This window comes from Macrosteles quadrilineatus, unplaced genomic scaffold, assembly GCF_028750875.1.
Source record: "Macrosteles quadrilineatus isolate MER2022 unplaced genomic scaffold, UCM_ALF_1.0 Scaffold_2__2_contigs__length_208266976, whole genome shotgun sequence".
Classification (NCBI taxonomy): domain Eukaryota; kingdom Metazoa; phylum Arthropoda; class Insecta; order Hemiptera; family Cicadellidae; genus Macrosteles; species Macrosteles quadrilineatus.
In genome coordinates this window covers 163,261,843-163,286,781 of record NW_026542595.1, presented here as the reverse complement: position 1 = coordinate 163,286,781, position 24,939 = coordinate 163,261,843, and the positions used below count along the sequence as shown (strand labels likewise).

Below are 24,939 nucleotides of genomic sequence, written 5' to 3'. Positions count from 1 at the left end.
AAGAACTTACCTTAAAACATGCAAAGGTGTTTCAATTAACAGATATTTAGAAAATAAACATTACATCTATAGCGAAATCTAATTCATAATCCACAAAAATAGGGGGAGCTTGTGAGAAGGTTACTGTTACTCTTAACTCTTAAGTCTCTTAACTCTTATTGTTCATAATTTGTATTACCAAATTATTATTGTTTTTTATGTATACATCGTAAATACTCTGCAAGTACACAGAGAAAAGTTTTAACCAAACAATTGAATTATAATAATTGAATTTTTTGAAATTTACTGACACAGTTAAAAATAAACTCACTTAAAAGAGGGGTTTGTACATCTTTAAACGAAAAAGCAGGAATGACCCCGAAGTTTAACTTTCATAAAATATAATAAATCAACTGATTTTCCGTATATTGCGTGAGTGTTACAGAGATCATCAAGGCAATACAACTCTGACAGTCTGTGTAGAGTAGATCTATGAACGAAAGGAAAGCGTATCCACTTTCTTCCCAGGAACTGCATCATCGCAGACAGCCGTCAGATTGTGGACGTATCAATCTTTTGTGTGGGTGAGATTACAAGAGCAAATTGTATTTTGTAAAAATAAAATAACAACTTAAGAGTTTAAATAGAATAAAAATTTCATTCAGGACAAGCAATTCCGATTGTATAACATTTGTCATATAGGCCATGTAAATATCCATTTCGTCAATTATTGTTAGGGGTCTGATTATTTCACCAACATGAACATTATCCTGCCACCTAGTTTGAATGATTGCAATTCGATAATGTCAATGTACTTACCTAATTAGAATCCAACATTTCAACCGGGAGGAACCTGAAACAAAATGTTTATGTTTTACTAATTAAAAGGGCAATATAATTTTTATAACAATTTAAAAACAATAACCAATAAACGATTTTTGAAAGTCGAATGTTAGTTGTAGCAGGTTTAAACGTAAGATAGTAAAAGCAATGCACCTTACGCTACGATTAAAAAATCATCTTAATCAGCGTTATAGACACAAATATAGCAAATAATAAATATAGCTTGGATTAAAAAAAAATACCTTCTATCAGATTTGTCACCCATGTATGGTTAACGAAAATTTTAAGGCATCATTCTATTCGATAAAATGTAAAGTAGGTTCTTATGTTTACACATTATAACTTGTTATTTTACAATCTTCCAACTTAAAAAAAATCATAACTATAGTTTTTAATGAATAATTTATTCTCACACAAGACAGATAAACTTATCCCTATTCTTCCACCAAAGACATCAAAATATGCTTCAGATTTTACGCTTTTTTTCAGCATCCAGGGCCAATAACAATACCATATAAAACACTAATAAAAAATAATATTTTGCAGTCAGTTTTATTTTAAGTACATTTCCGATTTTTCAACATCCATACCCAATTCTTTTTCCCTTCGTTTTCACAACCAAAAACTAAAAAGACCCCTATTTTAAACAGTAACCCCCACAAACACTCCACTCCACTACACCACCAGGAAGTACTTCCCACCCGGTGATTCGCCATTGATAAAGGAAGGGTTATGTGAAAGAGGCTGACGGACATTCCGCCGGGGAAGAGAGGAAGAGAGAGAAGAGGTAGGAAGGATTAGAGAGAGAAGGATGACCAGAAGTAGGTCAATGTATAAAAGTCAGGTTCAGGGCCAGCGGTCGACCAAACGACAGAACGTCGCGACTGCTATAGGACTACTCCGCACTCAGGTACGTCACTTAACTGTTAATGCTATATTTTAAATAGTTTTTATCTTAACTGGCCTTATAAAATAATATTAAATAAGGTTACGTAATAAAAAAAAAAAAAAAATGAATTGAATATTAGTTAAACTTCCGTCTTATTTTTCATAGTCCTGAACGGTCAAAATGGTATACAGTTTGTATGGATTTATTTATATTTTAACAAACAATATTATTTTAAAAGGTTACGTAATTAAATAATAATTGCACTTTCAAAATACATAAAACGATAATAACTTTCTTCTTATTACAACAGTTCTTTGTTATTTTAGCATTAATATGTTAATATTATGTTGGTATTATAAGTAAAAAAATATTAAATATTTTAGCGAAAACGTATTTTATATTATGAGATAACTGTTGAGCAATAATTAATTATTTTCCATTTACAATAATTTATGGTTAGAATAACTTTCATATATTCCGAAATAGCAACTAAAACGAAAACATTTATATAAATGAAGATTTAATAAACACTGGTATTTCCTATCAAGAATACTGTAAAATTGTGACGATGTTGACTTTCGTTTCATTCACCTAGTTCTGATTTGGACAAATAGTATACCGTATTTTAGATACGAATAAATTTCTAAACAAACATCACTGTTATTTTAAAAAGTTATATAATTAAATAATTTCATAGTTTGAATCAAATTATGATTAGTATAAGGTCCAGCCTGATTTTATATTCCTGGTTGTTCTTAGATTGCATAATATACTTTTTAGATTGCTGTATACGTGTACACAATATTTAATAGTAACACTTTTTAAATATAAAAAGAGTTTTTAAAAATATATAATTTTCACACTTGACAAATTAATAAATGTTTTAAACGTTGAAATGCATGAGTTGTAGTTAATAAAGTTATCAAATGCTTCTTATAGAATTTTAAACAATCTAACTTGTATATAGTTGACATTTACATTAAATGCGGGTGGTAAGACGATATACGTTATACTTATACGTTTGGGGCTATACTTTGGCTTTGGTTAATTAGGCTTAGACTCTTAATTGCAAACTGGTCAGCACTCAGTTTACAGTTTAATTTGTAATCTTAACTAAATTCACATCTTTCAAAACCCTTCATTAAATATCAAATACTGTAAACATAGATCATATCCATATCTAGTACACAACACAGTAACTTAACGTTTTGTTTACGTGCATGTCGTATAGAAATTGAAAATTGATACTGAGAATAGTATAGTTTGAAATCTTTTAAAATCCAAACTTGTAATTTTATCAAATCAATATACTTTATGAACATCATTAATTCAAAGTAGGGCAATAACTTACTACTGTCAGTGCATGTTATTAGTCAATCTAAGTCTGAAAATTTTGCAGATAACCTCAAGAGTGGAACTCAATGCTCATCTATAAACGAGGTTACAGACAGTTAACTCAAAAAACGTATGGTTATATTAATGATATGCGTCGCTAACGATCAAATGTGTTGAATACTTTATGCCATTCAATGGTGTCAAATGCATCTATTCAGTTAAATACTTTTAATTATATACAGAGCAATGACGCTTCTCGGAATTATGTCTGCCTTATTGAAAGTTACTGAGGAAATCTTACTAAAAGTTAAATTCACCAATGCATGGGATGTTTACTCATCTTTTTTCAATGCGAAATTCATTGATTAACAGCAGTCTACAAGATTGCCAACCACATTCCACGTTGTCTGTTCATAAATAAATTTGACATGCTAACAGTCTGTTAGCCTTGTGACATTTAAAAATGATTTTCCATTTGTTCAAAAAAGAGATTACATTATAGCTTTGACCATCAATACAACTTCAGTATCCAATACTCAATGATGATAGTGATCTCCGACCGTTCCTGTGATGAACGCATTGAAGCCGCCATCTTGAAAATCGAAGAAAGTTCTTGCCTAGACTCGATAGAAACGTCCTCTGTCAGAGCCGCATTAGGCAAAAACTCATAAAGCCTTTCCCGGTCAAGAACCGCATTCAAACCGCCGTTGTTCGCCACTTGCGCTTTTCTTTCCCGCGAAAACAGTTATTAGAAACCCGCGACTAATACTAGAAAACAAATCGTCTGAAGAACATTGACAGCTGTTAATCATACAGTCTGCTTCTACTCCTGAATAGCTCACGGTTTCCGTTATATTCTCCCGAAAGAAATAATATTGGCTGTTAGCCTTTCTTGTGGATAAGTAGACAAAGCTTTCAGAAAGTAGCCTCTAACTTGTAAAAAATGAAGCTATTCTTCAACTTTATTAGTGGTTCGTAACTGCTCTGATGATAGTCATCTGGGAGGTTGAAAAAGCACGCCTTGTTATAGTGTTTAGACAAGGTGTTACCCTTAACACCGTGATAGTGTTTATGTTGGTAGTTAGTCTTAGAATTGCCAACATTAAGGTAATATAAACACAATATTAACATAAACATTAAGGTAATCCAAAGTTGTGGGAGCTATGTTTAGTTCCTAAATTTGAGCCATATTCAGGCTGTGCAGTGAAAAGATTGTTATCTTCAGGACATAGCCAGATGCAATGGACAGGTGATTCCATCGGTCGTGCATTAATTGAGCCAAAGAGTACCTTAATTGCGCCAAGCCCTCTAAGGGTCCCAAAAAATGTTCCTTAGTTGCGCCAAGTCCAAGCTAGGTTGCGGTGAGTTGCCGACAGAAGGAATGTCCTTGTTTACATATCATCCTAACCTAATCTGATCTTACTTAACCTAACCAAACTTAACCTAACTTAACCTAACCTACTCAATTATACAGTCAAAGAAGACAACTACTTGGTGCTGTTAATGGACGTATTTGGTGGCTCCGATCAAGCGCATGGTGGCTCCCGGGAGTAGTTCGCGCAATTCAAAAATACCTGACTACAGACTTAGGTCAGTTGGCGCAATTAATTCCCACCCATCCCATCTTGCACCAAGACTGAAACGGTCAGTTATTCTGAACATCTACATTGTTATGTCGATTCAGAGACTTTAGCTGTTTTGAAATCTCAAGGGGAGGTGGGTTTGTATTTATATAGTTCTAACCAACATTTGTTTCATTTTCATCTTGCTATTCCAGTCAGATCAGATGCTAGCTATAGTTTGGCAAGTAAAATGTAAGGGTTCTGAAGTTACAATGGGAATTTCCTTCACACGTATTCAGATAAACTGATCCGAGGGCTCCATCTTGAAACATAAATATTGAGGGCGATAACACACTTCAGTACAAGCTAACTGTTTGGTTTTACTTGGTCTTCGACAAAGATATTCCCAATTCAGAGGATAGCCGGATGAAAGTACGAAGTTCCGGCTCGTCGCACGGCCTAACCCACTTGTCAGGCCTACTTTCTGCTTTACATAACCCCGCAGCATCACCTGTACTGTTCTAACAAGTAGCTATTGTTCCAACTCTGTCCAGAAATTGGTCAGGCTTCTAAGCCTTGCAAAATAAGATCGTTCATCTTCCAGAACTGGGGTATCCAGGGGTATTGCAAAGTGAGGAAATAACGCAGAGGTTCTCTAGAGTGAAAAATGATATTTTTTCAAAAAGGTTTATAGAGGGTGTTAAAACATTAAAAATCCCACATGCAAAATATTATTTGACAAACAAGCGTAATGGAAAATAAAACTATCAGTAAACATTGATGAGCAAATGATTTGGGTCGTGTTGGGTCAAAGAGAAGATGTTAAAAAATTGAGGGTCTCAAAATTTCAGTATCGTTTTTCCTAAAAACGTAATTTTTAGAAGTAGAAAAGTGATTAGGTCACAAGGGCCAGGGCAAAATGCCAATTTAATTCGTAATGACAACATCACAAGTAATGAAAGGTGGTATCCATCCCACATCAAACACTACGTGCAGAAACATTACCTAACTGCCGATGCGGGGAACGGAGCGGCTTTTGAAGCACAATTAGCCTCATAAGAAAAGTAATAAAAGCCTAGAGGGTCCGAGTAGTTAAAATGGTATTGTGAATTCAGTTGATTTTTTAAATTCTATCATGGCAAGATGTAATGTTGTACAGTATAGCTTTTCTTAGAGAATTGAAGTCAGAATACGAATAAGAGAACAATATTGTTTACTTAATAGCTAATAAACCTCCAACTTACGAATGCTTAACTTGACTTGACTTAATGACTTGACGGTATCATAAAATAGATCTAAACTATTTATTTACTATATTAAAGTAAAATCGGTTGACAAGCTTCGGTTGACGTGTCATGGCCATGAGTCCTCCCCCTCATAAAACCATTGATGAAGTCCAGCAATACCACCAACAGGTCTGTGATAATCAACGGGTTTTCATAAACCAGCCAGATCCCGGACACACTCTGGTCCCACAGATTACCAAACCTCTGTTTCACTCCCACATACCACTACCACTGGTGGCGGAAGTACCGGAGAACTTTCCTCACGGTATCCGTAAGTGACTCATTGACTCCGTCTCCTTACCCACGGATCCGCCTGTTTCTCTCTCACTCGCACCTGAGAGAGGTAATAACACTGTCACGAAATGCCGCCTCCTTTGTGGGACACTGGGTCTGGGTGTTCTCTATTTATACTGCAATTGTTTCAACAGAGTAATGTTCTTTTATTTTTTAATGGAACGCGCGGTCCTCATCATAAACTCTGGGTTATTGCTGTTTACAGTCGACGTAATGTTAGAAACCGACACTGTTTAATATTTCAATAACAAATTATGACAAAACTCAGATTTCTGAAGAAAAATAGAGTTATGACAATCTTCAAACAAAAATACAAATACTCTAAACATTCACATGCAGGTTACAATTCAATTACCAACATGACAACAAAGAAATATTTGTTAAACGCAAACTGTCACACTTGCTGTTCACGCTATTATTATTCAATTTCAATTTTAATATTTCCTTAAGCTTCACACTGACCCATGAAACAATTTGATAAAAAGTTATTGCTTACAAAGTGTTACGTGTATGTTACATTTCCATTACGTGGATTAAAAATACTTAATAATAGTTTCAAATTAACTGAAGACTTTCATGTTAATGTCCTGTATGAGTAAACTGCATTGTGATCTTAACTATTTTTATAGTTTTTTTTTCACATTTAACCAAATTTGAAAACATTTTTACTAAATAAAACGATTCGGTTATAAACTTGATTGGTTGTTCCCCGGTATTAGTAACAAAGAGTAACTCGATGTTTGATTTACCCTACAATAAGATAAAAAATACTGATTTGTGGTCATCAGTCTTCAGGAACGTATCTGGACACAAAACAAAGCTTCAAATTTTAAGTCAATCGCCAGGGCTAGTCTTGTAATGCCGGATATATCCACAAATAGAACAGGGTTTCAACTTTCATCACATTAAGGGAAAGCTATCCAAATGTATAATATCGTTACAAACGAGGATATAAATACCCTCCTCAGTTAGCGTCATGAAAAGTGCTTGATTATATTTTACATGTGATTGCATTCCGAACACCACCAACAACATCTCAAACTAATTACAACATGTGAATTAGTAATCCAGATATACCCAACCATTCATTTATATCCACCCATTAAAGTCACCAAACAAGTAAAAAATACGCTTTATAAATTAATTTATCGAATCCAAAGAAAAAAGGATATAGTGAACTAAGGATAAGCGCGCAGAGAATATAATATGTTTATAATGGGAAAATTATTAAAATACCAGTAAACAACAATTAGTTTATTAAAGTCCAGATGCCTTCAGTAATAACCGATCGTTCAAGTCCCCAAGTCACAAAAATCAAGGCCTTCTAAGGTTATATTCATATTTCAATTGAATTCAAGCATTGTAAACTATATAACAATGGTGTTACTAGACATATCCTACAATTCCTGTCTCTTTCGCTCCTAAGAGAGATGTAAAATTCGGGAACGCCCCCACTAAAACCAGCAGTGGTCTAATGGCAGGCTATCAGGGAATTGATTGGCCAAAAGAATGCATACTCTGATTTATATTACAGTTTTTCCTTATAGAGAAAGCTATATTCTAATAGTCCCGAGAGGTGATGGAGAAAGTTGGCGGTATGCGGCCGTCCGTTAGCCCAGGTGCACGTGCGCTTTACCGCTTACATTGTTTACATTGGCCGGCAAAAACCGTGAAAAGTAAACTAGGCCGATTTACAAAAATAAATTATCATTTGTCCGCGGAACAAAGAAATAAACAGGTTAGTTAGCTCTGGTTCGCGAGAGGATGTCAATTTGTAAAGTGTCCCAGTGTATAAAACTTCAGTAAATTATGCATCAAACTTAAATTTTTGTCATAATCAAGATTAAAAAGAAAATACGTAGATATTGAATATAAAATTTGACTTTGTACACTGGAAGTAGACATCGTACCATCGCTAAGTCTAACGACTGTTAGTCTCTTATTTTAGTATACATTTTCCAACGTGCAATTATCTTTTATACATGACTAAAATCAAGAGCTTTTAAATAGTTGTATTTTGCTAAATACAGTTTTTAATTCTTTTAAGTTGTAAAAGAAAAATGAATAGTAAAAATCAACACGCACTCAACACCCATCATACAGACACAAACATAAATATCACCTTCGACTGGTCCACAGACCACAAGGATAAGTTGATAAGGGAGTATCTAGACTAGAACAATTTTTTTTTTTACCAAACTCATTTGTCATGCCCACTAAAATGACAACTTATAAATATTGATACAATTAAATCTCATCAATTACGACGAAAATGTAGATAATATAGAAAATTCAATTTAGATAGCAACATTTTCCTTAAGAGCCCCAATCCACTTCTGTCTCTGAAGTACTGTATGAAATCAACTACCACAGGTGGTATTTTATTAGAAAATTCCAATATTCTAATCAATGAGTGATTTTTAATAACATTAATAACTGGTACATGATCTTATATTCCTGAAATTCTTGGAGTATAGGCAATTATGAGTCCTTATATTGAAAAACCCCGTCTGATTTGTTTCCAAATCAAGATAAATATACTTATCTAACAGACCAAATTAATACTTTATTCTCGAGTTTTTTTTTACCGTATCATTAAGTAACGTCACTCAAATATCGTAGTGGTAGTTAGGTGCAGTAATGTTGACCGGGCAAATAGGCATGTTAGCGTGTGGAAGATAATTAGCTGGGTAACGGACCCTAGTTAGCCTGACTAACTGTGTCAGTTTAGACAGTCTATTAGATATTCTAAACTCGGTACATTGAATATTTACTTAGATAAATAAGTCTATGTTACTTTTGTGCAAGCGAATGTTCTCATGAATTTTACGGCGAACTCAAAAGGTTAAATAACATTTGGCATACAACTGTAATACGCATCGATGAAATATCCCATATTCATTCATATAACATGTTATCCATTTTCACTGTAATATTATCCATACAAGAACATAAAACTGTCGATATTCGCGCACTGAAACGTAACCGAACTTGAACACAAATCAGGTTTACAGTAAGATGAGATGGGGCCAAAGTCAATGGCCTAGTGTTTGTACCAGAGAAGGTGCCTCCACTGACCTACAACCTCGACCTCACGTGTAACGGACCGTGACATTACATGCTGTCTCCAGGGTGCCTACAGCTCAAGTAGGTCTATACACCGCATCTAGACATCTACAGGCTACAGTCAAACTGACAGAAAATTTAGAATCGTACAAGACTATAATATCATGTAAATCAGTAATATAATGATAGGAAAGGTAAAGGTGTTAAGAGCGTAGAACATAAGCCCTCGAGTCCCATGTTCAAATTCCACCGATCGTCCAGTAATCACAACTCTTTAACACCTGTATAAGATACTAGCTGGCCCAGCAGACGTCGTCCTGTCCTAATGTGGTTTTATGTCAAATGCTCGTTCATTTTCAAGATGAGCTCAATCGCATGACTATTTTAGACTATATTTGACATTTCAGTGACCCAATGTCTATGTATTATTATGATAACTCCCTGCAATAAAAGCTATATGAAATAACCTTACTGCAAGTGGATATCTCACCTAAACGTAACATTTGAAGTATTTATGTGTTTGGTGCCAAGTTACGTTTAAACGCACTGTTGTCGCGACTTTGTGATCTTTTAATCACCAGTAACTGTTACAGAATGCGGTTTACTATTTATTCCGTTCATATCATACGAGCTACTTAAGCGTTGTTTGACCAAGGAAACTAATTGAAAAAGAGTTGAGTTGCCACTATTGCATGATAACAGGTTTTTACTAAACGGGATGGACCTGTAAACGATTGTTTGAACTGGTTAACTAAACACAATGTTTACCAAACCCATTCGGTAGAACCATCTACTAACAGTGACTCAGTTCGTGTAAAACACAACTCTCATCCAAACTGTTTTTCAACCATTAGCCATTCTTACGTTCCAACCTTATCTTCTTTAGAGATGTAAATCTTAAAAACTTTCTCTAGTTCTTTGAGGAAACTATGTAAGTGGCGCTCCTCCCGTCAAAGTGCCGTTCTTCTGCCACTTACAACCTATCAGTAGCTAGTAGACAGGTCTCCACTCCTTCGCTTTTTGGGTTAAGTGCTACAAGACACGACATCGCATCAATAACCTTCCATTTCGTTTAGTTTCTTTATTTGTGCGATTTTTGCTATGGTAAATAATGTTTTGCTCCCCATAATAACTTGTCGATTCCCGGTACAGCTACATTTAATAACCAAAAGTGAATAGTTAATGTGAGGCGGATTTAGAACTTACGATGCAGATGTTTTTCACTTTTTGCTGTGGGGTTTACAACGGGCGATGAGGAAGGACGATTGATGTTATTTTTATCTCAAGGCCCATCACATGTCGAGATAAGGCTCTCTACAAAACTATTCGGCTAAATCATGGTATACACGTTGTACCCTTCATTCTGCGAAAGTAAAAATATATCGCTTTAAACACACAAGATTTTGTGGGAGTCGTGAACATTTCTTGTTTTCTATTTCTTGAAGATTAAAATGAGCTGGGTAAAAAATATTTCCAATATTTTTATGTATAATCTTGTGGTTGAGCCGGTAGAAGAGAATAAATCAACTACAAGATAAATCAAAAATCCTCGAGAACGCTCAAAGGGCAGGTTTGAAGAATATGCCTTTACGAAAAGGATAATCGAGTGTAAACAAACACTCGATTATCATTTAGATTAGCACAGAGGTTAGAGAGAATCTTTTTAATCACAATTTTAACATCGTTTTTAATTAAAGCTGGAAAAGAAACATGTCAAGTTTAGTAGCAAATTCAAGTAGTCCAGGAGCTGAGGGGGTTTGAGCATGCATGAAAGTAGTACGCAATGTTATTGCTGATTATTGTAATATGGACAGTGGTGATCAAAATTACGTATGTCGCCTATTTCAAAAGTGGTCGATAAGGTGGGGTGGGAGGGGGCAAACATGGCGGTTTGCGCTATGCGTTAAAACGCTGATAGTTCAAAGACGGTAAAAGATAGAACATCGGTTAAAACGTCGTTGGAATTCTAAAAATGTGGACACCAATAATGGTTATTGGGTCCGAGGTCGTATCTCTATAAATAAACAAGTTATTGTATAAAATATGTAAAAATGGACTTTTCGTGTAGTTTAACCGAAAGTAGAATTAATTTGTGAGTGTCGCAAAGAAGTAATATCAAATATCTTTTGCTGATAGTTGTAATATGGACTGTGGTGATAAAAAATACGCATGTCGCCTACTTTTCAGGTGGTCGAGAAGTTGGGTGAGGTTCATAATGTCCAAATTTCACAAACTCCAACGTCTAAAATATTAAATAAACAGTGTGTTTCATAACCTCCAAACTTCATAAACTCCAAAACTATAACTTTCAAATAAGCACAGTTTCACAATGTCCAAATTTCACAAACTCCAACTTTTAAATATCAAATAAACAGAGCGGTTCATAACCTCCAAGTTTCATAAGCTCCAACGGTACAGTCTCTGCCATAAGTCAATCGAATTGGCGGGATACCGAGGCGGACGGGCCGAATGAACCTCTCTGTTTTACACAAACATACATTCACTCAACCTGCTCTGCTACACTTATTTGTAAACATACAAATTTCAAATTGATATATTATTTTTCTGGAAAAACAAGTGCTCATTACTATGTAGCTAGTTTTTACCTTAACATAATTTTTATAATTTATTTAGGCAAATTAAAACAGATGATTGTTTTTAACACCATAAAAAACATGAAAAATGTAGTAAGCGAGGAACTTTTTTATTTTTCGGTCAGGAAAAAAATTCCTGCGGCAAAGTTTTAGATCAAAGTCTGAATTTTATTTTTTACTTGAAGCTTTTTTTGATACGGAGCCTGCTTGTATCATTTTTAAGCGATTAAAAATAGGCATAAAATCGCTTGGCGCGGCATTGGCGCTAGGAGTTTGGCCGGCTCAGCATCAGTTTACGGGATATAGAAACTGAGTTTCTAGCATTTAATTATCATTATACTGTATTACATCAAATATGTCATTACATTACGAAGAATGGTAACTTAATTTACAGGCGTATGTTTGTGCATTTTAATGCTTACCGGTAGTCCATAGTTAACAAAATTCTTTGATATAAATGCTTCCCCGTAGTCCAGGAGCTGAGGGGGTTTGAGCATGCATGAAAGTAGTACGCAATGTTATTGCTGATTATTGTAATATGGACTGTGGTGATCAAAATTACGTATGTCGCCTATTTCAAAAGTGGTCGATAAGGTGGGGGGGAGGGGGCAAACATGGCGGTTTGCGCTATGCGTTAAAACGCTGATAGTTCGAAAACGGTAAAAGATAGAACATCGGTTAAAACGTCGTTGGAATTCTAAAAATGTGGAAAACAATAATGGTTATTGGGTCCGAGGTCGTATCTCTATAAATAAACAAGTTATTGTATAAAATATGTAAAAATGGACTTTTCGTGAATTTTTTTAACCGAAAGTAGAATTAATTTGTGAGTGTCGCAAAGAAGTAATATCAAATATCTTTGCTGATAGTTGTAATATGGACTGTGGTGATAAAAAATACGCATGTCGCCTACTTTTCAGGTGGTCGAGAACTTGGGTGGAGGGGGGCAAAGATGGCGGAACGTGCTATGCATCGAGACGACTGTAGCTCGAGAACGGTACGAGATAGGACATCGGTTAAAACGTAGTTTTAATCCAAAAAATATTACCAATAGAAAAGGTCATTGGGTAAAAAGTTGTATCTTAACTAATAAAAAAGTTATAACAATAATAATTTTAACAAAATCTACATCGTACAGCTATTTTTTTCGAAAATCGTATGGATTGTTAATAAATAATAGTGTAATTCCTTAATTACTCGGCTATATATTAACTAGATGCATTTTCTTATAAGAAAAAAAAATATTATTACGAATACATTTGGTTTAAAATGTAAAACACGGCCTCCAAACTACATATAATACTTGGGGTTTCGCCGCAATCAAATGCATAATACAGACTACCACTACAAATCCAATTTTAATTATTATAAAGTTGTAGGTTATTATAATTTATGATTATGTAACAGATTCTTATTCAGTTATGCCAGTTATTCAGTTCTTATTAACAGTTGTGCCGATATCAGCAGCACTGCGCAGCAATTATAACACAACCTATCGGACGAACCCTAAGGCGTTTGGAGGCCGTGTTTTACATTTTAAACCAAATGTATTCGTAATAATATATTTTTTTCTTATAAGAAAATGCATCTAGTTAATATATAGCCGAGTAATTAAGGAATTACACTATTATTTATCAATAATCCATACGATTTTCGAAAAAAATAGCTGTACGATGTAGATTTTGTTAAACTTATTATTGTTATAACTTTTTTATTAGTTAAGATACAACTTTTTACCCAATGACCTTTTCTATTGATAATATTTTTTGGATTAAAACTACGTTTTAACCGATGTCCTATCTCGTACCGTTCTCGAGCTACAGTCGTCTCGATGCATAGCGCGTTCCGCCATCTTTGCCCCCCTCCCCCCAAGTTCTCGGCCACCTGAAAAGTAGGCGACATGCGTATTTTTTATCACCACAGTCCATATTACAACTATCAGCAAAGATATTTGATATTACTTCTTTGCGACACTCACAAATTAATTCTACTTTCGGTTAAAAAACTACACGAAAAGTCCATTTTTACATATTTTATACAATAACTTGTTTATTTATAGAGATACGACCTCGGACCCAATAACCATTATTGTTGTTCACATTTTTAGAATTCCAACGACGTTTTAACCGATGTTCTATCTTTTACCGTTTTCGAACTATCAGCGTTTTAACGCATAGCGCAAACCGCCATGTTTGCCCCCTCCCCCCCACCTTATCGACCACTTTTGAAATAGGCGACATACGTAATTTTGATCACCACAGTCCATATTACAATAATCAGCAATAACATTGCGTACTACTTTCATCCATGCTCAAACCCCCTCAGCTCCTGGACTACCGATTGTAATTTCGGAAATTGTCTTCGTGAAATATGAAAAGGCATATAAAGATGTGGAGATAATTTAAGTTCTTGGTAAAACCCACTGAATTAGTGACCTGGCCCAGTTATTATTTCTACTTTTATTCTCCTTTCGTTAAGGTAAACTAAATTAGTGTAAACGCATCCCTTTGACTAAACTTTACCCTAGATTTGATTCTGGTCAAAATAATATAAACAAAAATAGAAACTACTCTTATTCTAAGTTTATGTGGTGGAATTCCTGCTAAAAGTGCGATTGACTTTACATTCTATCGAAATAGGCCTATTTAAAACGTTCAGCGGGTTCATAGTTGAGACCATGGTTGAGACCACATTACAATACCTATTTATTTGCTTCTTCATCCTAGTTAGCCATTTAGTTGTTAGATAGTATTACATGTTATATTCAATGGATATATTATGATTTTATTTTAAAACATTTAACGAGTTTATATTCATCTATATTTGAAAAAGCTAATCAACGGCTCACGTCTAACATTTTTGCCACTGCAGTGCATGGTTAGGGTTTGATTACCCATTTGTCGAAACCAATCACGAAATTACGTTTCTCCAGCATTGACAAGCATATAAAGAAAAGGAAACTACCTCAAAATATTACTGTTATAGGTTTTCCCTGTACTTTATTCATACTATGCATGCTAGTCTATATGATTTTAACCCCTTTTCCTTTGAGAAACAGAATGTACCTAGTTAAAGCCTTCTCCAAACAAAATTAATAAATCCCGCTCACTGGAACTTGTCATAGTAATTGCTTTAGTGAAAAAATATATTGTCTCTACGAACTTTTTTAGTTTAATTCTCAGGTTAGTTCCAGAGTAGCCGTTGAGGTCATTCCACTTTAAACAAAATATTGATTAAACACTAAAGTAAGCGTCAAATGTTTACAGAAACGTTTAGAATGTATCATCTCATTATAATGTTTTTGAAATAAAAACAAAGCAGGAGTTTTCCATTTAATATTGAATCCATAATTAATTAATTGGCGATTTGTGTTAAAATTTTATTTGGCGTTTTCTGGTATCTTGGTTTTGTTGTTAAAGTTAGCGATGGTAAAAGGCCTAATTGAGTTCGCAGTTTACATGCCGATTTTGCAGTTTTTTTTTAAAGTCAGTAAAAGATAAATTAATTTTTATTTTGTCCTTAAGTAATTAAACATTAGTCCATACGGCACGCGTACGATTGTAGTTTCTTTCTACACGTTGCAAAGTGCTAAATTGCCCTACCTGTTTAAGCAATCTACAGAAACATTGTTTGTAAAAAATTAAAAAATACAGGCTATTTTATGCATTAAACTATTGGCTACAACTTAGCCACAGGCAGAACCTCTCTGACCAAAACAAAAATAGGCCTATATATATTTTTGCAAAGTATGGTGTTTCCTCTTGACGATAGCTTCCCTCTTGACTGCAACGCCAGCAAGGCCGTGGTGCGAAGTTTTTGCTGGACTGTACTTTTTCTTATCCAACCTAAACCCCTAATCAATTCGAGCTAAGTGCTGCATACATTTTAATTTATATTCACTGAAAAATTGAGATTCAGACTAGTTAAAGTTAAACTGTGTAATGAAATGTAAGTGATAATTTAAGGTAACATATTATAAATAATATTACAGAAATCCTTACAGTTAATAAAACACTATTCTACAAATTCTCTCCAGAAAGTAAATCTCATGAATAATTAACCACTACGGAAATCTATATATACTGGGTGGTGCATAAAGAACGCATGGATTTGAGTTGAGTGGTGAGAGCAATAAGAGCGTCCGTGGAGGGAAAGGGCCTGGTTGTTTTGTAGGTTAGGGCGTCCAGTTTTAGTAGCAATGGTGCAATCGACCTGGCGCATCGCGTTTTTGCTGTAGAAAATTTATTCAAAAATAATGAATCTGATATAACTGTTCAATGGCTTCTCCATGCACAGTTCAATGGTTCAAAACAAAACCCGATCTCAACACAATACTTTGTTGGGTAGCTTCTTTTCGCACAACTGAATCAGTTATGATGAAGCAGAAGTGGTCGTCCTTGCACGGCGCGAACTCCACAAAATGTCGACAGAGTAAGGGCGTCTGTTATTCAAAGCCCTCGCCGCTACACTAGGCGATGCGCTCCAACTGTGTGCTTGTCTTGACGCTCCTTGCAGGGCAACCTGAAAGATGAGTTAAAATTTCATCCTTACAAAATTATGATCGTACAGAAGGTTTATGAACGTGATTACGAAAAATGGAAACTGTTTTGAGAGAATGGTTGATGTTCTTGCCACTGATGGCGTTTTGTTTATGATGTTAATGATGGAGCGCAGTGTCATTTGGATAGTTATGTCAATAAGCAAAACTGGCGCTATTTGGCAGCAGAAGACCCAAAAGAATTGCATCAAAAACCACTGCATGATTTGAAACTTAACGTTTGGTGTAACTTTCGAAAGTGGGAATTCTTGGGCCTTACCGTACATTTTTGAGGACTTGCGGAACATTGAACTTTGTGCAGAAAAGCCGTTGAACAGTTTTAACAGATTTAATTACTTTTGAATAAATGTTCTACCGCAAAAATGTGATGTACCACGGACCACTGCACCATTGCTACTAAAACTGGACACCCTAACCTACAAAACAACCAGGCCCTGTCCCTCCACGGACGCTCTTATTGCTCTCACCACTCAACTCAAATCCATGCGTTCTTTATGCGCCACCCAGTATAATACGCTAAGCCGATTTTTGTAAACAGACCTCCTCCCTCATTTTTGGACCGATTTCGATGATTAAAGTGTCAAAAGAATGGCCCTGATCTGTAGTTTTGCAAAGTCTTTTTCATTATTTGAAATCTTTATTAGTTTGGGCAGGATCTTCCATCAAAGTTGGATTTTCTTCCATAGGATTAACATGGAGGAATCTAAATATTTAATTGGAAACTTTGTCTCCGCTAATTTGAGAGAACGACTACTAGTAGTCGTAGAAACTTGGTAGAGGTGTAAAAAGAAAGGTCTTGGTCTCTAGATGAGTTACCAAAAGAAAAAACGAAGTGAATCCTGTTAGGGCTCTGCCCCAGAAGCCCTTAAAGATCCCTCCACAGATTTGTTTACATTTTCATGACGTGGTACTTTTGAATTCAACAGCTGTTAATTCTTAAATTGTATTTTAAACAACACACGTTTATTGGGAGTTATTGAACATTAACATTTCACTTCATGACGGTTACCCCTATTGTAATAAAAATACTAAACGGCCCAATCCACTGTCACCTTTCGTATGTTGTATAATACCGATAATACATGTAATACATGGGATGGAATACATGGGATGGATTGGGCCGTTTAGTATTTTTATTACAATAGAGGTATCCGTCATGAAGTGAAATGTTAATGTAGTACAGAGTTTAGTAAAAAATCTATGCGTGCTAACAGTAACAGTTTTGGTGAAAACGACTCTTTGACATATAAAAAACTAACAGTAAACCGTATATCGATCCTTATTTAGTCCACGCAAAAACTACTCGGATTAAGGATCACCCTACTAAAACAAAGGTTCTACTTACAATTTTATCATTTGTAATCGTTAGTGGTTATTGAAGAATATATTTCCCTCGGAAAAACATAATATGTTACACCGAGTAGTAACTATGTTACATATACTTTTTATACATCGAGTTAAAAGTCGTCCAAAACCCGAAAGGTAAATCACAGAATAAATATAAATTCACAGTAGGCCTATAAATAACTTGACGTAATGTTAAGTGTTACGTAACCATTAAAAATGTTAGCAGATCATCGACTAGTACATGTATACATATTGTCATTTCTTGTGTAATTTAAAACAGATTCTAAGCAATGCGTACACCTACGATGAAACTTAGCAGCATTTAATTATTGCAATGGTTCTACGCATCATCGACTGTTTTTACTTATCCTAAAATCGATGCACGGCTCGAGTAAATACGGAGTGAGGAACTGCTACCAGTGCTACCCGGCCTCGAACGCCGGAAGTGGCGCGGAGGGGGGACGGTCGGTAGTGATATCACTGAATCTAAATATCAAGTAGCATTATCCCTCCGTACATCGTTAGTTATAAATAAACATCGAAAAAAAAACAATTCTATTTTAAGGAGTTTATTAACAATCTGTTTTCAATTAGCCAATTTGATATCTTGTCTAAATCTTTTCTTATTTTTAGTTTCAGCGACCTTTTATTGAAAGCTGAGCACACAAGAGCTGTGTCATCAGCATAGGCAAATATTTTTGAACATAAATTACGCTCCAGCAAGTCGTTTATATATATCAAAAAATAATGGGGCCCAAAACCACTCCTTGAGGGTTGTCAAATTGCAAATCAAGCACTTCACTCAAAACATTATAATCAATCACGAGAAAATTTACAAAATGAATTTAATTTATTGTACCGTAAACACCCTTGTTTGTATAATTGTTCTTGAAGTTGTATTGAAGTAGTAGAATATGTTAAATATCTAGGATTGTTTGTTGATCATCATTTAAAGTGGGAGCAGCATGTAAAACAACTTTCAATTAAATTAAGGAAAATAAATTATGCTTTATATCACTTAAGAGACAACATTAGGAGTGAGCATTTAAAAAAGGTATACATCTCCTGGTTTGAAAGTGTGATGAGATATGGAATAGTACATTATGGGGGTACTTATCCTACCATATTACAACCTGTCATCACGAACCAAATACATGCACTGAGGGCTGTTTTTGGATTTAAAAAATATGATAGAGTAAGTTATCTTTTTGAACATGAAGAGCTTTTAACCTTCAATTAATTGCACGTATACTGTTTGATTATGTTTGTTTTTTTACATGTTTAAAATGAAACCTGTCAATTAGAATATCTCGATCAGCACAATATTACTTGTTAGCAGAAACCTTTTTAAAAAAGGAAACTAGTAGGCATCAGTTTTGTTGTCTTGGTCCAAAACTTTTTAATGCGTTTGTAAAAATGTCCGGTAATGAAGTTTATAATGATAAAAGGTTTGTGATAAAGTCAAAAGCTTTGTTGTTTTCTATCAATAATAATATAGCATAACTAATCTGTAACTTATTTTTAGCTTTGTTTTAGATAAATAACTATTTATATTTGCATGTAGAATTTATTGTCTTTCTAAAAACCGTGTTCTTATTAAATTATTCTAATTTGTCTAAGTGTTATTTATATGATTAAAACTGTTGCAATAGGAAATGTCTACTCACTGTTCTGTTTAAGTGACAAAGAAGGAAAAATGAGCTTTTTTCTGCCAGAAACAAGAAAATGAAATGTATTAAGAAAAATATGTTTTTCATCCCGCGCGTGCTTTGCATGTCACAAGGGATTATGTATTTAATAAAAAATTGCATTAATTAAAATTGTTTGAATTGAATATATACATATATACAAATTTTAACGAATGGTGTTTTTGGCCTCTGGGGACATCAAAATGAAAGAGTAAATCCATCCCGGGTCTAGGTCTTACCATGCCACCTACGGTAATAGCTTATTTCCCTATAAGGAAATTCGCTAAAAATGACACAAAAAATGATTGAAGCAAAAGTTATCAGTGGTAAGTTTAAAGGAGAAATAGTCATAATCCAAAGAATAATGATGATTTCATCCGAATTACCCTCTGAATTTAAGAAACTAAAATTTCCTTTTTGTCTTGCTTTCGCAATAACCATTTTAAGACACCAAGGCAATCCCTGACTGTCGTCGGTTTAAATTTAGAAAATGTATGCTTTCACACGGACAGCTGTACACACATATATATACAAATATAACAATTTTAACGAATTGTGTTTTTGGCCTCTGGGGACATCAAAATCAAAAAGTAAATCGGTCCCGGGCCTAGGTCTTGCCATGCCACCTACGGTAATAGCTACTGTACTTTCTTATAAGGAAATTTGCTAAATAGAATCTAAAAACTTTAAAAGGTACCTATCTAATAACTTGTTGAATTATTTACATTGAACACTATTTTTAAATAGAATATGCAATAATCGTTACAACAACAACAACTTCATACCTTAATATTTTATACGACAGTCAAAGACTCCACTGTTTGTGATTACGCATTTTTATTGGTAAATAAAAGGTATACAATGCTTAGCTCTCCACTGAAAAGGCAATCAAAATATAAATTATCACCTTGTCAAAACTTAAACATTATTGAACTAGCCACATTAAGTTGCAAAGAGAAACGAGACTGCTGTGAGTAAAAAAGTGTAAATACTCGAGTATGAGCTTTTATTGAAACGTGACCAGTATACCTACAATATGATGTATAAGTTAAATCCTATTTATAAAAATGTATTTCTGCGTTTATGTATGTTAGTTTCTACCTTTTTATGTAGTTTAAACTCGTCCTTTTAGTGGGTAGAATAAATAAAGTACAAGGTTTTCGGCACTTTTCTAACAAAGGGCTATTTTTACCCATAACAAAAAAAACAACTGATGTAATCATTATGAAATTTTAACAGCTATTAGAAAATATACTTATAAAACATATTTATATGTTTTAAAATTTTTCATCGGTAAAAAAAAATCTCTTACGATATTTGTAATGTAATAATTGGCTTTTTAATTGAGAGACGGAACAGTTACGAAACTCAGCTGAAAGCTTGAATTAAAGGTATTAAAAATGTAAAAATGTAAATTTGATTTGCACATTGTGATATTTGACACACAGCTGAGTGTTCTTCAATCATAAAATGCACGTATAATTAGTAGTTGAGCGCTGGCGAACGGTGCCTGCTATCTGACTGTGGCAACCACTGTAGAGACTTCTGGCACAGACTGTTCCGTTGGAGGTTATGAAATTTGGACATTATGAACCGCACTGTTTATTTGGTATCTTAACGTTGGAGTTTGTGAAATTTGGACATTGCGAAACAGTGATTATTCGAATGTTATAGATTTGGAGCTTATGAAAATTGGAGGTTATGAACCACTCTGTTTATTTAATATTTTAAGCGTTGGAGTTTGTGAAATTTGGAGTTTATGAAACGCTCCCGAGAAGTTGGGGGGAGGGGGGCAAAGATGGCAGAACGCGCTATGCATCGAGACGACTGTAGCTCGAGAACGGTACGAGATAGGACATCGGTTAAAACGAAGTTTTAATCCAAAAAATATTACCAATAGAAAAGGTCATCGGGTAAAAAGTTGTATCTAAATTGTGCATAAATCAGGATTTTTAACATGATCGTAATCGCAATTCCTCTACGATGGTCACATAACTACGTACCAACTTCCATAACCAAAATTAAATAGCGAACCCCGAGGCCAAATACGGAAGTGTACTTATTATTGTGTGATGCGGATGGGGAAGAGACAAGTTTGTACAACAATGCAGTAACGCTCTCTGCAGCCTCCCGTGATAGTAGCGTCGCAATGTTGACAATAGGCTGAATATCCATTGTCTCAACAGCTAGAAAGTGACAAAACAGCATTCAGGTCACAACGACGTGTCTAACAGTTCACTTTCATTCGGTTGCAACGGTAAACTACCGGCTAACGGTGAAGAGGCCCGGGATACACCGGACACGGACACCATATGGTCAACGCCTGCAGTCTTGCAAATCTCCATTGCTTGTACAGTATAACATTTTCCACCTAAATTTGGCATCCAAGTTAGTTAACTGTTAATTCAAGCAGGTTATGAAGGAATGTATACCCAGTCGACGAGAGAAAAATAGAGGAGGGATGATAACCGAACTTTGATTCAATTAAGTCGAGTTTGGAAGTCATTTCATCAAGACACCCAGAAAAGGCTTCCGATTAGATTCACCTGCGATAAGGTAAGCCGGATAAGCGTGTTTCTTTGGAGACTAATCAGTCTTGATCAAAGAACTTGAGTGATATGATGCTATGGATTAACAAGTTCATAACCATTTATATCTTCGATTTCGACCAGCTCTGTTCCCATTCATCCTCAATTCTCATTATTAAAATAGAAAAAATGCACCTCCTTCCTCTAACATAAAACTTCAAAATCGATCAAAGGAAACTTCAAGTTATAGCAAACAGAAAATAGTGTGCAGTCACTATTTGGCCTCCTATTAGTCTTCCTCTTATCTCGTGTTCAATTCAATCGTTATCGTTTCAATTCAATCGTTATCGTGTGTTGGTTTATAGACTATTAAGGACGATGCTTTAAACATGTTATGCATTATTCAATATAGAATCGTTACTTTATACCTCTAAGAATAAAAGTGACACTTAAACAATGATCACATATTAACTTCACGCACCCGTCCAAAACAACCTCAAGAAACTCAGTATCTCCAACTCGTCTGTCATTGCAGTCATAGAACTATTCATGAAGAGGTTTCATGATGAAACTCAACATAGTCTAACTATTCTATGTAGCCTAATCAAAGAACAACGCTTGACGCCGTTTCAAAAACATATCCAACCAACTCGTTTGCTTTGCAATTCACAATAAATCTTGAAGCAGTGCCGAGGCGAGACTCAAAATCCTCATAACTTTCCTTCGCATCAAAAAAGGAAGTTCTATGTTGATACTCGTAAATCTATTCAGTTTTGCTTTACAAAAGAACATATTACCAACTCTTGAAACGACCCGCGATCACTTACACCCAAGGTGGACAATTATCGCAGCAGACAGATCATTGACCGATGTATTAACGGCCATCAATCGCACGCAGCCTGTTGACTCTCTCGTCTGGCGGGTGATGCAATGGCGGCGGCGGCTTACAGAGAGAAAACAATTCGATAATGCGACCGAGACCAGACCGCAAGTAGCTCACGGCGGCCTGGGAAAAGAAAGCGATACTCTCCCTTGGCCGTGCCGCGGAGCAACCGGGACACTTCATCACATTCTCTACGACACCGACAATACAGTGTAAACATATTTGAGATTCAAATTTCTAGTTTTGTAAGTTGTATTGGTTTTAAGGTCGACCACTTGGAGTTATATCGAAGATATTTTAGGTGTGAATCCTCATGTGATGTACAACGACGAGCTCTGCATCAGGTTGTATGCGTTTGAGAAGGGCAGGGTTTTGGAAATGGAACCACACGCCACCGTCCTCAAAACAAGCTGATTATTCTTTCTGGGTCGTTGTGAAAAAGCTTCAGTGCTCAAGATTTTACACTAAAGGGCGGTAAGACAACGAACCATTGCCACTTTCAAAACTTCTGACCATCCGACTTTTGAATTGGTGCTCAGGCACTTCGGTGCTATAAGATTCTATACTACGAGCTGTACAGCTGTTTTGCGGCACGTGTCGCCGCCCATTCTCACACTTTCCCCTCTGACCCCTGCCCCGTATGTTACCACTGCATCTGGCATCCACCAGTTACAGGACCACTTTCATTCATCCGAGTCGACCACCCAGCCACCTGTGCAATCTTCCCCACCCGTCATTTCAAGTCACGAAACGCACCTCACGTTTACTCTGAATTCGTTTAAAGATATTGCGGCCTGTTTACCATTTTATAGTTGTTTTTCCAGTAATGACTTTTGATAACCCAGCACAGCCTAGGCTTGAACAATGTTAGGGGTTCCGTAATTTGACAGACGAGTTTAAAATCAGAACCAGCTTGATCGAATGAATTTGTTTATGTATTTTTGGACATTCCCATTCCAACGTGTAAAATTCAGTAGCCTACTGGGATTTCATTATTGCAAAACTGTGTTGTAATCTTTTCATTCTGACAGTAAATTTGATCTCAAACACAGAACCTACCAAAAGACACTCGACTGATCCGTAGAATATCATCCATTTCCATGCCAATCATAGACCAAAAGGTCATCATCAGCAGAAAACGATGAAATTCAAAAGTGATCTGTCAAACACTCATCGCCCTGCAGAAAGATGTGAGTTTGAAACCACGAAACCCTCCTCTTGGAGATATCGGATCGCATCAAGTCAGACAGGTCTTGTCTTGTCTGGTGCAGTTAGTTCAAACGTCTGCCGAGTGGTGCGCCACCTGTAACGGTCTGTAGGTCGGGTCGATGACCTCGGAGAAATCGCGACCATCTTCTGTCTCCCTCACTCTCCTCTGCCCTTGGCCTCCGTGGACGTTCAAGGCGCTTCGGTGATTTTTCGTATAGAGAAAGCAATCCATTTTTTAATCATGAAAACACGATGTATGCAAGTCATTTATAGATTTGGTGGTCCCAAAGTTTAAGAACAAATTATGACTAATAGTTAAAATTAGGCAAAGACTGTTAACAATGTACTTATTTCAATGGGAATTTCTTAATACAAAATTGTGTGGAAACAATCAAATCCAAACGAGTACTAAACATGGGTGTAAGAAAAGTGAGCTTGAGAACGTAAATATTGGCAACCAACTTTGGATTTTGATAGGCATGGGCTCAATTATCTTAGTAGGTATATTTTCTGAAGCTTCACAACTCAAGGCATTCTATGTTAGATATAATGGACTGTGCTGTATTAGTAGATATTGAGATGAAGGTATTTCTATTGATCACGTTTATTATGAACCACATTTCAGGTGGCTCTTCAGTTGCCACACAATCTTTGTAGAAAAGAAAATCTCCCCGAAGATATTTCAGGGACGAAAACGTAAATTCACAACCTCCGCAACCTGCTATAGCACTGGACGACCCGGCTCTCCCGCTGTTTATTATGGTTTTCGTGCCGATGCATCTTTGAACTTTCCCGAGAATGCTTGCGGAGAAAGTCAGCCCGACGTTGAGCGACTGCCCGTTCAAACCCTGTTAGAAATTTAAAATCTTTAACACTTG

The 24,939-nt window shown here is 35.5% G+C and overlaps 1 protein-coding gene across 2 annotated transcripts in view; it reads left to right on the top strand.

The window, feature by feature from the left end:
- The first annotated feature begins 1,672 nt into the window (after positions 1-1,672).
- Positions 1,673-24,939, top strand: part of LOC128988186 (uncharacterized) — a 36,833-nt gene continuing 13,566 nt past the window's right edge. For both annotated transcript variants that reach the window (XM_054409433.1, XM_054409432.1), the window contains exon 1: positions 1,673-1,732. The gene's annotated coding sequence lies outside the window, so the exon portion shown is untranslated. The remainder of the gene's footprint in view (positions 1,733-24,939) is intronic.